This window comes from Triticum dicoccoides, chromosome 5B (genome assembly GCF_002162155.2).
Source record: "Triticum dicoccoides isolate Atlit2015 ecotype Zavitan chromosome 5B, WEW_v2.0, whole genome shotgun sequence".
Lineage (NCBI taxonomy): Eukaryota > Viridiplantae > Streptophyta > Magnoliopsida > Poales > Poaceae > Triticum > Triticum dicoccoides.
The window spans coordinates 3,391,808-3,406,162 of record NC_041389.1 but is presented as its reverse complement, the minus strand read 5'-3'; positions in this window follow the sequence as shown (position 1 = coordinate 3,406,162).

Here is a 14,355-nt window from a genome sequence, read left to right as displayed (position 1 = left end):
CTTGTAATACGGTAATTATTTTAAAAAAGTGTTCATGGAAACGAGCTATCAAGTGTGAAGATTCATGGCTTTCAAGCCAAACGATCAATCTTATGGCCACATTCATGGCATAGTTTGTTCAAATGATCTCATATTGTGCACAAGGGTGCATCTTGGAATTCCAAAAATTGTTGCCAAAGGGCGTTTTCATTTTCTTTGCACGGAAAATTCATTTTCCATTTTTCAAGTGCCCAAAATGAGGTTTTTTTGTGAAGGACCTACCATATATTTGTTGCAAAATTGTACCAAATCATTTTTATAAAATACTAGGACATATTTAATGCACATTTGGCACAATGGTTGGGTGTCAAAAGTTTTGATACACGTCTGGTGAAAAAGACAAATTCCCATCGATTCAGTTGGAAGCGGGTCAAATTTGAACTGCAGCTGCCTCATAGTTTGCTACATATTTTTTCCAAAAATCATTTCTAGGTACATAAGTATCTATTTAATCAAAGAAACATTAAAAAATTTCCAAGATTCAACCACTAGCTAGGAACGGTCAAGCCTGCCGTTTTGACCGCATTTTGAAACGGGCATAAAAAATTCAAAAAAAAACAAAAAATTGGAAAACCTTCGCATTGTGTCATTATATGTGATCAAGTTTCCAGTAAAAATAATAAACTTGTAATATGTCCATTATTTTAAAAAAATGTTCTCAGAAATGAGCTATCATGCATGAACATTCATGGCTTTCAAGCCAAATGATCAATCTTATGGCCACATTCATGGCATAGTTTGTTCAAATGATCTCATATCGTGCACAAGGATGCATATTGGAATGGCAAACAATGTTGCCTAAGGAAGTTTTCATTTTCTTTGGACGGAAAATTAATTTTCCATTTTCCGAGTGCCTAAAATGAGTTTTTTTGTGAAGGACCTACCATATATTTGTTGCAAAATTGGACCTAATCAATTTTATAAAATACTAGGCCATATGTAATGCACAATTTACCAAATGGTTGGGTGTAAAAAGTTTTGATCCATCTCTGGTGAAATGGACAAATTCCCGCCGATTCAGTTGGAAGCGGGTCAAATTTTAACTGAAGCTGCCTCATAGTTTGTTATTTTTTTTCCAAAAATCATTTCTAGGTACATAAGTATCTATTTAATTAGAGAAACGCCAAAATAATTCCAAGATTCAACCACTAGCTAGGAACGGTCAAGCCCGCTGTTTTGACCGCATTTTGAAACGGGCATAAAAAATTCAAAAAAATCAAAAAAATGGAAAACCTTCGCATTGTGTCATTATATGTGACCAAGTTTCCAGGAAAAATAATAAACTTGTAATACAGTAATTATTTTAAAAAAGTGTTCTCGGAAATGAGCTATCAAGTGTGAAGATTCATGGCTTTCAAGGGTGCATATTGGAATGGCAAACAATGTTGCCTAAGGAAGTTTTCATTTTCTTTGGACGAAAAAACCATTTTCCATTTTCCGAGTGCCTGAAATGAGTTTTTTTGTGAAGGACCTACTATATATTTGTTGCAAAATTGGACATAATCAATTTTATAAAATACTAGGCCATATTTAATGCACAATTGACAAAGTGGTTGGGTGTCAAATTTTTTGATCCACCTCTGGTGAAAAAGACAAATTCCCGTCGATTCAGTTGGAAGCGGGACAAATTTGAACTAGAGCTGCCTCATAGTTTGCTCTTTATTTTTTCCAAAAATAATTTCTAGGTAAATAAGTATCTATTTAATCAGAAATACATGGTTTGATGGTGAGACATCGAGGTTTGGATGGTGGCCGAGGGCCCCAACACTAGAGCGCGTAAGCTCGCATGCCCGCCGCGTGGTCACCGCGTGACCGTGGCATTGCCATGTGTTCTAGACTGCCTAGGCATGTCTAGTGGGTTGGTCACTCCCTAGGTAGGTGCAAGGAAGAAAATCACAATATAAGATTCTCACGAGGAGACCGATCGATGCTCAAACATGAATAAGCAGCCAAGTGTTTCATTAGCGGTACGGGAAATGCACATGGCTAATGGGCGTGAGTTTTGGCTGAGGATGATCAGTTACTAAGAAGACCGTCTTCACCAATTTTCACCTCAAAAGGAGGAGCCTAGGTGGTACTTGCTTTACAAAGTACCACACTGGACATAAATACGAATGTTGAAGATGGGCTCAAAATAATGAATGGATTGAGCTGGTATTTGGTGGAGGATGGTTATTTGGGCATAGGAAAGTACTATAGAAAATGGATACCATTTGGACATGCCAAAGTGGTACTTCCTTCACAAAGTGCTACGTTGAACAAAATAGGAAAATGAATATTTTCGAATTATTTTTGAACTAGGCAACGAATGTTTTTGACATATTTTATGAAGATATGATCCAAAACATTTATGAGAATTTTTTGGGAATTTTTGAATAACAGAAATATAGGTTGCTTCACAACCTAGGGCAAAAACGGCCACATGGACATGACACATAGGCAAAACTGATGAGATGGCGCCTAGTCATCACAACCCACCACAATCTACAAGGCTATGACCATCTATATTGGTCATTAACAACTAGAAATAAGGCAACGTACTAGCACTGTTTGCTTTGTGACCATTTCGTGTAAGGAAATTACGACCTTTCTGACCAAAATGGTCGCAATGGTTTAGGGTTTGGAGCCCCCCGAACAGCTTTTGACCAATTGGTCTGAAATGGTCATGGATCTATGACCAATTCTTCCAGGGTCACTGTCAGAAGGTCACTAGTTGACATATTTCTTGTAGTGATTTATGGAATACATGCCTACATTACATTGATGAACTGGAGCTAGTTCTGTGCCACCCTACGTTATAGCTATTACATGAGGAATCGCATCCGGCATAATTATCCATCACTGATCCATTGCCTACGAGCTTTTCACATATTGTTCTTCGCTTATTTACTTTTCCGTTGCTACTGTTACAACTACTACAAAAACCCAAAAACTATTATCTTTACTTTTGCCACCGTTACCTTTATTATCATACTACTTTGGTACTAAATACTTTGCTGCAGATACTAAGTTATCCAGGTGTGGTTGAATTTACAACTCAACTTCTAATACTCAAGAATATTCTTTGTCTCCCCTTGTGTCGAATCGATAAATTTGGGTTGTACTTCACCCTCGAAAGCTGTTGCGATCCCCTACACTTGTGGGTTATCAAGACTAATTTCGGGCGCCGTTGCCGGGCAGCATAGCTCTATTCTCTAAGTCACCTGGGATTTATATCTATTGATCACTATGAAGAACTTGAAAGACGCTAAAACCAAGATCTATCCCTCAACTACGAGGGAAGGTAAGGAACTACCATCTAGCTCTGCACTAGATTCTCCTTCTGTTATCAGTAAGCTTGCGACACCTAAACCTGCTCCTGCTATGAATTCTGATATGTCGTATGTTATTGATGATGCCACTTCTGCTATGCATGATGAAACTACTTATGTGCGTGATACTACTTTGCCATTAGGTGAATTTCTTGATGAACAACTTGCTAGAGTTAGGGGGAACGAAAATATTGAAGATGCTATTATTGATGATAGTGATGATGAAAGTTCTCCTAATGATTATGTATTATCTGTTTTTCCTGAGGGTTATGTTATGAATGAAGAAGCTGCTAGAGCTATCTTTGCTTGCAATGATAGATATGATCTTAAGAAATTATTAGCTAAATGGAAGCAGCAGTCTCTTAGTGCTGGAATGAAACCTGACCCTGCTTTTCCTACTTCACCTATCTGTGTTACTTATAAGGATTATGAATTTTCTGTTGATCCTGAGATTATTACTCTAGTTGAATCTGATCCTTTTTATGGCCTTGAATCTGAAACTGTTGTGGCACATCTTACCAAGTTGAATGATATAGCTACCCTGTTTACTAATGATGAGAAGTCTCGCTATTGTTATATCCTTAAGATATTTTCGTTCTCGTTAAAGGGTGATGCTAAGACTTGGTATAATTCTCTTGCTCCTGGTTGTGTGCGTAGTCCCCAGGATATGATTTATTACTTCTCTGCTAAATGTTTCCCTACTCATAAGAAACAATCTGACTTGCGGGAAATATATAATTTTGTGCAAATTAAAGAAGAGAGTCTCCCACAAGCTTTGGGGAGGCTTCTCCGGTTACTTAATGCTTTGCCTGATCATCCTCTCAAGAAAAAGGAAATACTTGATATCTTTCATAATGGACTAACCGATGCTTCCAAGGACTGCTTGGATAGTCGTGCTGGTTGTGTTTTCAGGGAAATAACAGTCGATGAAGATGAATTGCTATTGAATAATATGTTGACTAATGAAAATAATTAGACTCTTCCTGAGCCAATTCCTGAAGCAATTCCTGAACCAATTGAGCCAACTTCTGAGCCTATTCCTAAACCCACTCCGAAGAAGAGAGGTGTTTTATTCCTCAGTCTTGAAGATATGCAAGAGGCAAAGAAATCAATGAAAGAAAAAGGTATTAAAGCTGAAGATGTTAAGAATTTACCACCTATTGAAGAAATACATGGTCTTAATATACCGCCTGTTGAAGAACCACATTGTCTTGATAACCCGACAGAGGTAGTAAAGGTAAATTCTCTCTATAGATATGATAAAGTTGAAATCCCCTCTACTAAATTTCATAGGCCTTGCTGAGATGAATTTGATGACTTTATGGCTAGACAAGAAAGTTTTAATGCTTATGTTGGTAGAGAGTTAAAGAATAATGCTTTTGAGATAGGACGCGTAAGCGATAATATGGCTAGACTTAAAGGTGAACTCCAACTCATTAGCAAATATGCTTCTATGGTTGCTACTCAAGCTGAGCAAGTACTCAAAGCTCAAAATGATTTGCTTGAGGAATTAAATAATAAAACTGTCTTTGCTGTTAGAGTGGCTACTAGAATTGGTAGAATGACTCAGGAACCTTTGTATCTTGAAGGCCACCCTAAGAGAATCGAGCAAGATTCTTAGAGAAATAATTTAAAGGCACCTAGTTCTTCCAAAAAGAAGAAAAAGAAAAATGATAGGACTTTGCATGCTTCTAGTGAACCTACTGTAGACACACCTGAGAATCCCAATGATATTTCTATCTCTGATGCTGACACACAATCAGGTGATGAACAAGAACCTAGTGATAATGTTAATGATAACGTTCATGTTCGCTACAAAAAAATACATTTCCGTGATGATACGTGTTTGTCACAGTAGGTCGCGTTTTTTGTGATGCATGTACATCCATGACAAATTTATGACAGAATCAAGATAGTCATACCTGTGCTGTCGTAGAAGTGTTCCATGACATCAAAATTATCATCACGGAAGTGTCCACTTCCATGACGATAAATCGCGCATGACAGAAGTGCTTTCGTCAAGGGTGACCGACACATGGCATCAACCGTAACGGAACGCCGTTAAGCTATCGGGTCGGGGTTTGGATCCGATAACCTGTTAACAGCCCTGACCAATGGGGATTTTCCACGTGTAAAATCATCATTGGCTGGAGGAAACACGTGTCCGCTCACCGTTGGGACAGATGTCATCCGCTCATTGGACCGAAGGCGCCTATGATACGGCGACACGTGGCACGGCCCAACAGAGGCCCATTCCTGTGAAAAGGTCATCCCGTTTGACTTGGTCAAAAGGTGGCGGGCCGGCCCACGGAAAGCCTCTTAACGGCCTGTTCGCATATAGCCCATTTACAGCCCGCTAACCCAGGGTCCGTTACGCCCTACCCGAGTTAGGCCCAGTAGCGTCATCTGGGCCGTCCTATATGATTCAGCCCGTTTTAACTTCCGGCCCATGTGTGGCCCATGACTTCTTTATGAGGACCTTTGTAAGTCTTGGCCCATTAACAGCCCGTGGTGAAACTGGCCCGTATTGAATAGTGTATCACTTTATACCCATTAACGGCCCGTTATTCCATTGAGCCATTTCCAGCCCAAGTTATCTTTCAGCCTTCTCAGGGCCCATTGATTCTTGTGCTCACTTGCAGCATTCGGTTACATACAGCCCGTTACTGTCATTTTCTGCTTGTGGGCCAAATTCAGTCCGTCGTTACATTCGGCCCATTTGCGGACCGTTAATAAGTTGGGCCGTTTTCATGTCAAAAAACCGTTGGGCTGTTTTCATAGAGTTATCAAATACGGCCTATTAACGACCCGTTATGGTCCATGAATAGTATGGCCCATGATTGGGAAATGATGATACGCCCCGTAGAAGGCCCATGGATCCTACGGCCCGTATGAGGCCCATGGATAGTACGGCCCGTAGAAGGCCCATGGATCGTACGGCCTGTAGAAGGCCCATGGACCCTACGGCCCGTAGAAGGCCCATTGATCCCTATGGCCTGTATAGAAGGTCGATGGATCCTACGGCCTTCTATAGAAGGCCAATGGTCCTACGGCCGAACGAAGGCCCATGGATCATAATGCCTGCAGGAGGCCCATGGTTACAACAGTCCGTGTGTTGCCATGATTATTTTGGCCTAGTTACCAAAAATAGGCTATTGTGGCCACTAGAAAAACACAGAAAAAGAACTGCAGTGACTACAAGCAAACAACTAAACAAGACAATAAGGAAATAAATAAGCAAGCAATTAAGGCTAGCCTATTACCGCTATTACACATATTACATCCACTGGGCATCAAAGTTCGCCACCAGTGCAAATATAGGGAACAAAGCAGCATATTACATACATTGACCGTCAAAATTGGCCACCAGTGCAAATAAACGCGGCAGCAAAACAAGAGCATAACTGAAACAACTTCAGAAGAGCTCAAGAAATGTTATCCTGGGTATCCACCATGCTGGCAATAAGCTTAGCAAGCTGATTAGCTTTGTCCTGTTTGGCGCTAAAATCCTCCAACGCTTGCTGTTGTACCAGAAAGTATGCATCTGAGCGCTCCAGGGACTTCCGCAGTCCTTCCGCTTCTTGTCGCAGCACAGCTGATTGATGTCTTTCAGCTTGTAGTTGAGACTTAAGAAACCAAACTGATTCACACAGTGAGTTTGAATAGCTTGTGCATGCGGTAGTGGCCAGTAACTCGAACACTAAACCAAGAAAGGACTTTGGGGTTGTCTCGCTGTCTTCAAGATAGTCTTCCTTAGCTATTTTATCAGCTTTGTTGGAGACCAACAAGGATGTGTCACTATCCTGAACCTTATCTGCATTACTTCCTTTACCATTGCTTAATAAGGCACTCTTCCCCAATATTCTGTCAGCATTCTAAAAGAAGAAACAAGCAGACACGGAACAAGTTTAGCATGTACTAGTAGATGCAACTCATTTCGGTGAACCAGTTCATTAGTAAGGTGGACAGGATTAAACTACCAAGTCTTCTATTGCTAAGTACTAGTACATAATAAAAGCATCAAACAAACATATATCTATGTCCTATGGTCACTACATTGTCTTGCCAAATCAAAATAGAGACACGGTTCATATCATACCAGTTCAAGACAAAGCAGCAGCGAAAGAATACAAAGTGTGGGAAACTACACGGCACAACAAGATTTCAGATGGGTACCACGGGTCTACATGAACAACAACACTATTGGCTCTGTTGTGATGCTAGTAATGTGCATGATATGAAAGTAAATTGTATACACAATTGAAATTGAAATCAAAAGAGCTATTGATAAGAGCAAACCTGTTAAAGAAACATGCGTGAACATACCTGTTGTGCCATTGGAGTTTCGATTGGATCCTTCAATTTAAAAATAAGTTTGTATCAGTAAATACAGTGATACAAGAGCAAAGCAATCATAGTTAAAAAAGGCGCGCCTAAGCGAGCACTTAAGCGCGCCTACGCTCTAGGCATTGGCAAAATGCATTGCGCATAACTACACTTAATCTGTGCATAACTGCGCATAAGCATGCGCTTTGGTCAGTAAAGTGCAAGGCGGTGGCAAAACGCACAATTAATGCCTAGCGCTTTTTTGAACTATGATAGAAATGGAATCTTAAATTAGAACAGTTGTTCTTCAGGTTTAGGCACTTGTTCTACATGAATAGAGTACAGTAAGACGCAAGAATATAATACTTAAAAATAGAAAATGAGCTCATAGACCTTACCACATTCTTGGTTCGGGACCAGTACAGAACAAGGCGTTCCCAGTCATCGTCCAGTAAATGTGTCTCAGGAGAACGTAAGGGAATTTGATGAGTTTCTTTGCCGGTGAAGTACGTTTTCTTCAGGTAATTCCGATACTGCCACCAAGCATTCTTGAAGATAGCAGAGGTATTAACACAGGTTACCTCATCCTGAGTTTCCAAATTGGTCCTTCTCTATAGAGAAAAATAGGAAAATTTGCTGTATTATAACCATCATGGAGGAAGGATGTATGGGACGAAGCAAATTAATTGCCATGAATAACATTACTTACACACCACTCCTGGACAAACACCTACAACTGGCATTTTCCTTCATCTTCAGTATAATATTTCCAAGATGGGAAGATACGCACATACGATTTAACAACTTCAAATGCGATAGATGCTAAACTACGACTGGCCGGTTGTGCTTCCTCCATAGGAATAGGCGTATGGTGGAGTTGGGGTTCGCCGTGATAGTACTGGCCCTTTGGGCACTGGAGCTGCCTTACTAACTGCTCTTGTTTGGGAGCTCTATGGTGGAAATGGTGCTGTGTCAACAGGAACTGGGTTACTATCGGCTGGGGTTGGGGTTAGATTGGGTGAAGCTGGTTCTTTGTCCATCATAGTAGGGGTACAATCTGCGAGAGTTTGGGTTATGTGTGGTAGGTATGGTTCTTGTGCATGTACAACCGGGGTGCTATCTCCACCAAGAGGTAGCACTGTTTTATTTTAAGACCGTGTTTTTATTCCGCTAGATACTGGCATCACCCGCTCCAATTCAAATGGCTGATAAACAGGAAACATAGTTGAATGTACAGACATTGTATGAGAGACAGATGCAATAGATAGGATGGAAAAAAGAGGGCATGCAATAGTTGACATGTATATTGTTTAACTAAAACGGATAGCATGACATAATTTCACATATATGACATCTATCTAAACTGGATAGCATAGCATAACATAATTCAAAGATATGATGAATAATTAAACAGGATCGCATGAGATAATTCACCTACATGTTATCTAAGTAATCAGGATCACATCATTTAATTCACATATGTGATTTATATGCTAAACAGAGGGCATTCGATATGATGTCTGAACTAAGAACATGGTGTTGAATATTGTGTATATGATGTCTAGACCATGCAATGCAAGACACCGTATGCATGATATGAGCAGTATACCCGTGCCAAGTTAGCGCATACACCTCAGTAGGGGAATAGGACTGGTCATCTGTCTCTGAATCCATCTCTGAGGAGCTATCGGGACCCAACAAGAGATCTGCTTCGACAGGTAGCCCTGTCTGCTCTGAAAGCCTTGTTTTCACTCCAGATTTTTCCATCTCCCACCCAAATGGCTGATTCACAGGAAGAGTAGTTTAATGTACAAACATTGTCGACAAATGGAAATGTAATGAAGAAAAGGATGGGCAAGATATCATTCAAATATATGATGCCTGGTTAAACAGGATGGCATTGCACATTTCACATATATTATGGCTGGCTAAAAGACATGAGACTGCATAATCCCCATATATGATATAGAAACTAAATAGGTGGCATTACAGAACATGTCTAAACTAAGCAGATGAAATATATGATGTCAAAAGTAGGCACTGCAAGGCAACATATGCATGATATGACTAACATCATCATGCCAAGGTAGAGCAAACACCTTGGGGTGTAAATAGGAGTGGTCAGCAGCGTCTGAATCCGCCTCAGAAAAGATATCTTCCTCTGGATTACAATCTGGAGAGGGGTGGGGAGGGTTTGCCATTGAACCCACCATGAAGCGATGTCTGCATGACATTGTATTGCCGCGCAAAACTCTTCTCTTTTTCTCTACATGTTCAGCATGACTGTGTACAATATCTGACATGCATACAAAAAAATATGGTGAGATTATGTAAGGAGAGCATGCAGAAATTTAGAGTGATGGTAACAACCAGTAGATGGATCGAAAAATAATGATAGAAGGATGATGATTGCTTTAAATTAATAAAAAGACATATGATGATTGCTTTACTATTTGTTTCCCACCCAAGATGAACAACATATGCATACCCTAGGTGAAGCAGATATTAGACAGACATACTATTCATTGCTGCCTCGATATGTGCCCCACAACTAATTTAGAACTCAAGTTTGAACGTTAATTTGGACCTGAGTTGGGAGTCCAAGAGCTGAATAGCACGATAAAGTAGCAGGTAAGTTTAAGCAATGCATAACATAAGCAGAAACAAAAGAGTGCGACCTCTCTTGTGGACCCGTGTACTCCTGAGGTTCATCTGCTGAGTCGATGATGGTGACGCTGTTGGGGTGGGTGCCGGCGTCAGGGAAGGAGATCTGAGGCAGCGAAAGATGGTCAGGAGTCGTGATGTCTGGTTTGGTGGATGCTTCTGTCGACGGAGCAGCTCAGGTGAGGTGGACGACGTTGCGGCAGGAGCAGGACAAACCACACAAAGTTCCCTTCGACACGTACCTGTAACTGAAATAATTCTGTAAGGGCTCATTTGGTTTGCATGATTCTTAAAACGCAGGGATAGGAAAAACACAGGAATAGGATAGGAAAATGCACATGGTAAACAGAGCATTTGTAAACACAGGATTTCTGTCAACTTGGGTGTTTGGTTTAGAGGAATTGGAAGAGCAGAGGAATGCAAAGAAACATGGCCAAAATAAAGAGAAACCACATGAAAGCGTGTACAGTTAGAATGTTATTCTGGCACTAATGCACTTGGTCTTGTTTTCATGCATAGGTTTTTGAAAAGTAGGTCCAGGTGGATGTTTTGCTTCATTCCTTTCAACAAAATGCATGAATAATTGAATAGTAGAGTGCCATTGGAAAATTCCCTATTGCTATGTTTTTCTGTTGAACCAAAATAGCCCTAATGGATCGACGTGAATGTATAGTAATAAGTGATGCAACTAGTGTACAACCTCTTTGCTGTAGCCGTGTCGACCTCAGCATCATTGTGTTGGTCGCTGAAGTAGTTGTGGCAGAGGTGGCTGTTGCAGGTGTGGAGGAAGATCTGAGGAATCTGTAGACAGCGTCCAGGGCACTGCTCTGTTGTGATGGATCGTTCTGTCGTTGGAGCAGCTCTGGTGACCCGTAAGACGTCAAGGCTGAAGCAGCACAAGACAGACATCGTCAATCTCAAGTGGGATTCTAATAGCGTCTGCTATAGATGATGTAAAATGGATTTAAAATTAACATCACCAAAAACCACCGAACTAGAACAGATGAGGTAAAAACTGTTGACTCTGAACTTAACTGTCGAAACTGAAATTTACTATGGAATCTGAATGCTACTATCGAAACTGAACGCAATGGTAGCAGAGAGGCACTTGACATGTAGTTTAGGGAGGGCCTGCAGTTCATCTTTAACCTGCACCCCCCTGAGCCGCCAGCCACCACCGGCCGAACCGCCGGCCCCAACGCCGCCTCGCTGCCCCGAAACAACTCGCCACCGCCGCCCCGGCCAGCCCCCCACCCTAAACCCTAAGATAGATAGTGGGGTACCTCTCCAGCGAGCCCCCGTCCCCGCTACAGGTGGTTCTTCCTTAACTCCGGCGAGCCCCCTCAACCCCTGAAAATTGACTGACCCAAAAGTCGATTCAGTCGACTGAAGTGTGGCTTAATCGGAGCAGAGCAGCAGCATGAGCGAGGGGGAGAGCAGCAGCAGCAGCTGGGCGAGCGAGCAATCGAGCGAGAGCCGGAGCAGCAGCAGCAGCGCGAGCGAGTGAGTGAGCGAGAGCCAGAGCAGCAGCAACAGATCCAGCTGGTATGGACGCCGCTGCCGAAGGGGCCTCGCACTAGGGGAGAGCCGCCGTGGAGATGTCACCCGCGGCACCGGCTTCAAGGTAGCCGCTCCATGGGGGTGTGGGATGGAGCACCGTTGGCGCCGGGAGGTTGAGTTAAGGAGAAGGTGTGATGTGATGAGTGTACCACCTCTTTGGTGGCACCGAGTAGGCCTCGGCTTCATCCGAGGAGTCAGTGAGGATGATGCGGTTCCGGTGGAGCAGGTTAAGGCGGCACTGTGGGGATGGAGCAGCCGCGATAGACGAGGCGATCGTCGGAGCAGCTCCTTGGAGGGGGAGGACAGGGTGGCTGAACCGGCTGGACGGCGAGATGGATGACGGATCCTCATCCGGGAAGGTGGATGAGGGACGTCGAGCTGTTGCGGTGCACGACGTCGTCGAGGAAGAGGCTCCGGCTGGGCAGCGGTGACATGGCGGACAAAGGAGGGTGGGGTTTCGCGGCTGGAGCGGAGAGGTTATGGTGGCCTGGGATTTTGAATGGCGAAAAGGGGGCGATGGGAGGGGGTGAAGCATGACTTAGGGACGCACTTTTCCAAAATGTAGGGTGTGTTACAAAAGTACCCCCCACCGATTTGAACTAGCGGCCCTTTCGGCTCAGGGTTAGAAGGGGGATTTCGCGTGTCGGGATTTGGCAGCAGGAGGGAGTTTTCGCGCGCGTTGTAATTTCGGTATAGCAAGGCGCGGGTTGTGAAGGCGCCAGTTTTGGGAGCACGATATCTGAATTTTCGGGATATAACAACACGCCCTACATAGATGGAAGGACAGAGTATGAATCCATGTTATGTCCGATTAAATTTTTTCGCTTGCTGTATAATGCATGTAACCTACTCATACCAACATTTTTGTGCATTCCAAATGTCTATACTACCACTGCAATTCGAACTAAATTTGAATTTGTTTCTCTATTTCAATAAGAATCTACAATCATGATTGTTGCCAACTTCAACCAGCATAGTTTCCTTGCTATCCGCCATATATAAATCGGACGGCCTATAATGCAGGATGGCAGGCACACCATCATCAACAACTCCATTTTTTTATAAGAGTAGAGATAAAATATATTAAATCTAGTATAACATGTTCATAAACACACCATGTGTATCACCGTTATATATATTCACACATGCTTCAGTTTGGAACACCATGATAAATTCTTCAAATATCTGAATTTGCTTTTTATCAGGAAGTATATATGATCTCTATTCGTCTTTTACACCCACACAACCCTCTTATATTTGTAGCTAGCACTAACTTTCTCTTGTGCATGCACACGCCCGCATACCTCTCACCCTCCCTCAGCATTCTCTAGCTCCATCACGCAAATTCGCCTTTTCACTTTAGGTCGTTCACCCATGGTGTGTGTAGGCCCCCCAGCTCCTTCTTTACGACACACATCGATCGATATGCCTCTCTAGCCAGGTGTGCCTAGCACAAACACAAGCTTCTTCTCTTGTCACCGTCCATGCCTCACTCCCACCACTCTTTTCATCGTTCTCATACTCGCACACTCCTCCCCGCTCGATATAGTATGCCTCTCATACCACCTCCTACATACATCCCTCTATCTCTATCCTTCTCCTCGTGCCTCATTTGCTTCTAACACACATATGCATGTATACTGATTGATCTCCCAACATATACCTGGATCGACTTTAACTACCCCACCCCCATCAATCGACGTACCTCACAAGTTATGTCTCTCCTTTCTCTAACAAAGGGCGATTGATCTTCTTATGTAGTTATGTCTGCTTACCACAGCCACATCGTCCCCCCCTCATCATTCGTGCATGCCTCCTGACCCGTCTCTCACACGCACGTGCACAGACAACAAGCAGCCATCTCCTCTCTTATTGATATTGCGGGCATGCTCTCCGTTTGTCTAGCAAGCATATCCCAGCATTTGTTAGAAGCGACTCCACTACCACCCCCTCCAACACTCTAGCTCTGTCTCTCTCCCAACCTTATTCCTCTCCTGCACATATGCATGGATGCCGATCGATCTCCCTTAATACATGAGGTAGATCGATCTCCTTAATACATGAGGTAGGCCTCTCTCCTCCTCCACACATATACCAGCCATTGTACCTCTATAGTTAATTGGGCCTCACTCTTCCCCCACCACACATCGATAGTCGAGCGCTGCAGGTAGGTATCCATGCCACAGAGACAAACTACACATGTCCCCTCTCATGTTCCAGTAGGCCAGCCACTCTATATCTTTGACATGGGCACACACAAATTTTATGGCACTCTTTATCGATCCCGCACGCACACACACACACACACATCATCCCTGTTTTCGATTCTATGGACACCTCAAGCCGGTGATACCTCCACTCTCTTCTCGTGGATCGCCCCCTCTATATATATGTTATATCCAGGACTCTATTTCACACACATTGCATATGTTACATTTTTTGATTGAACCCCCCC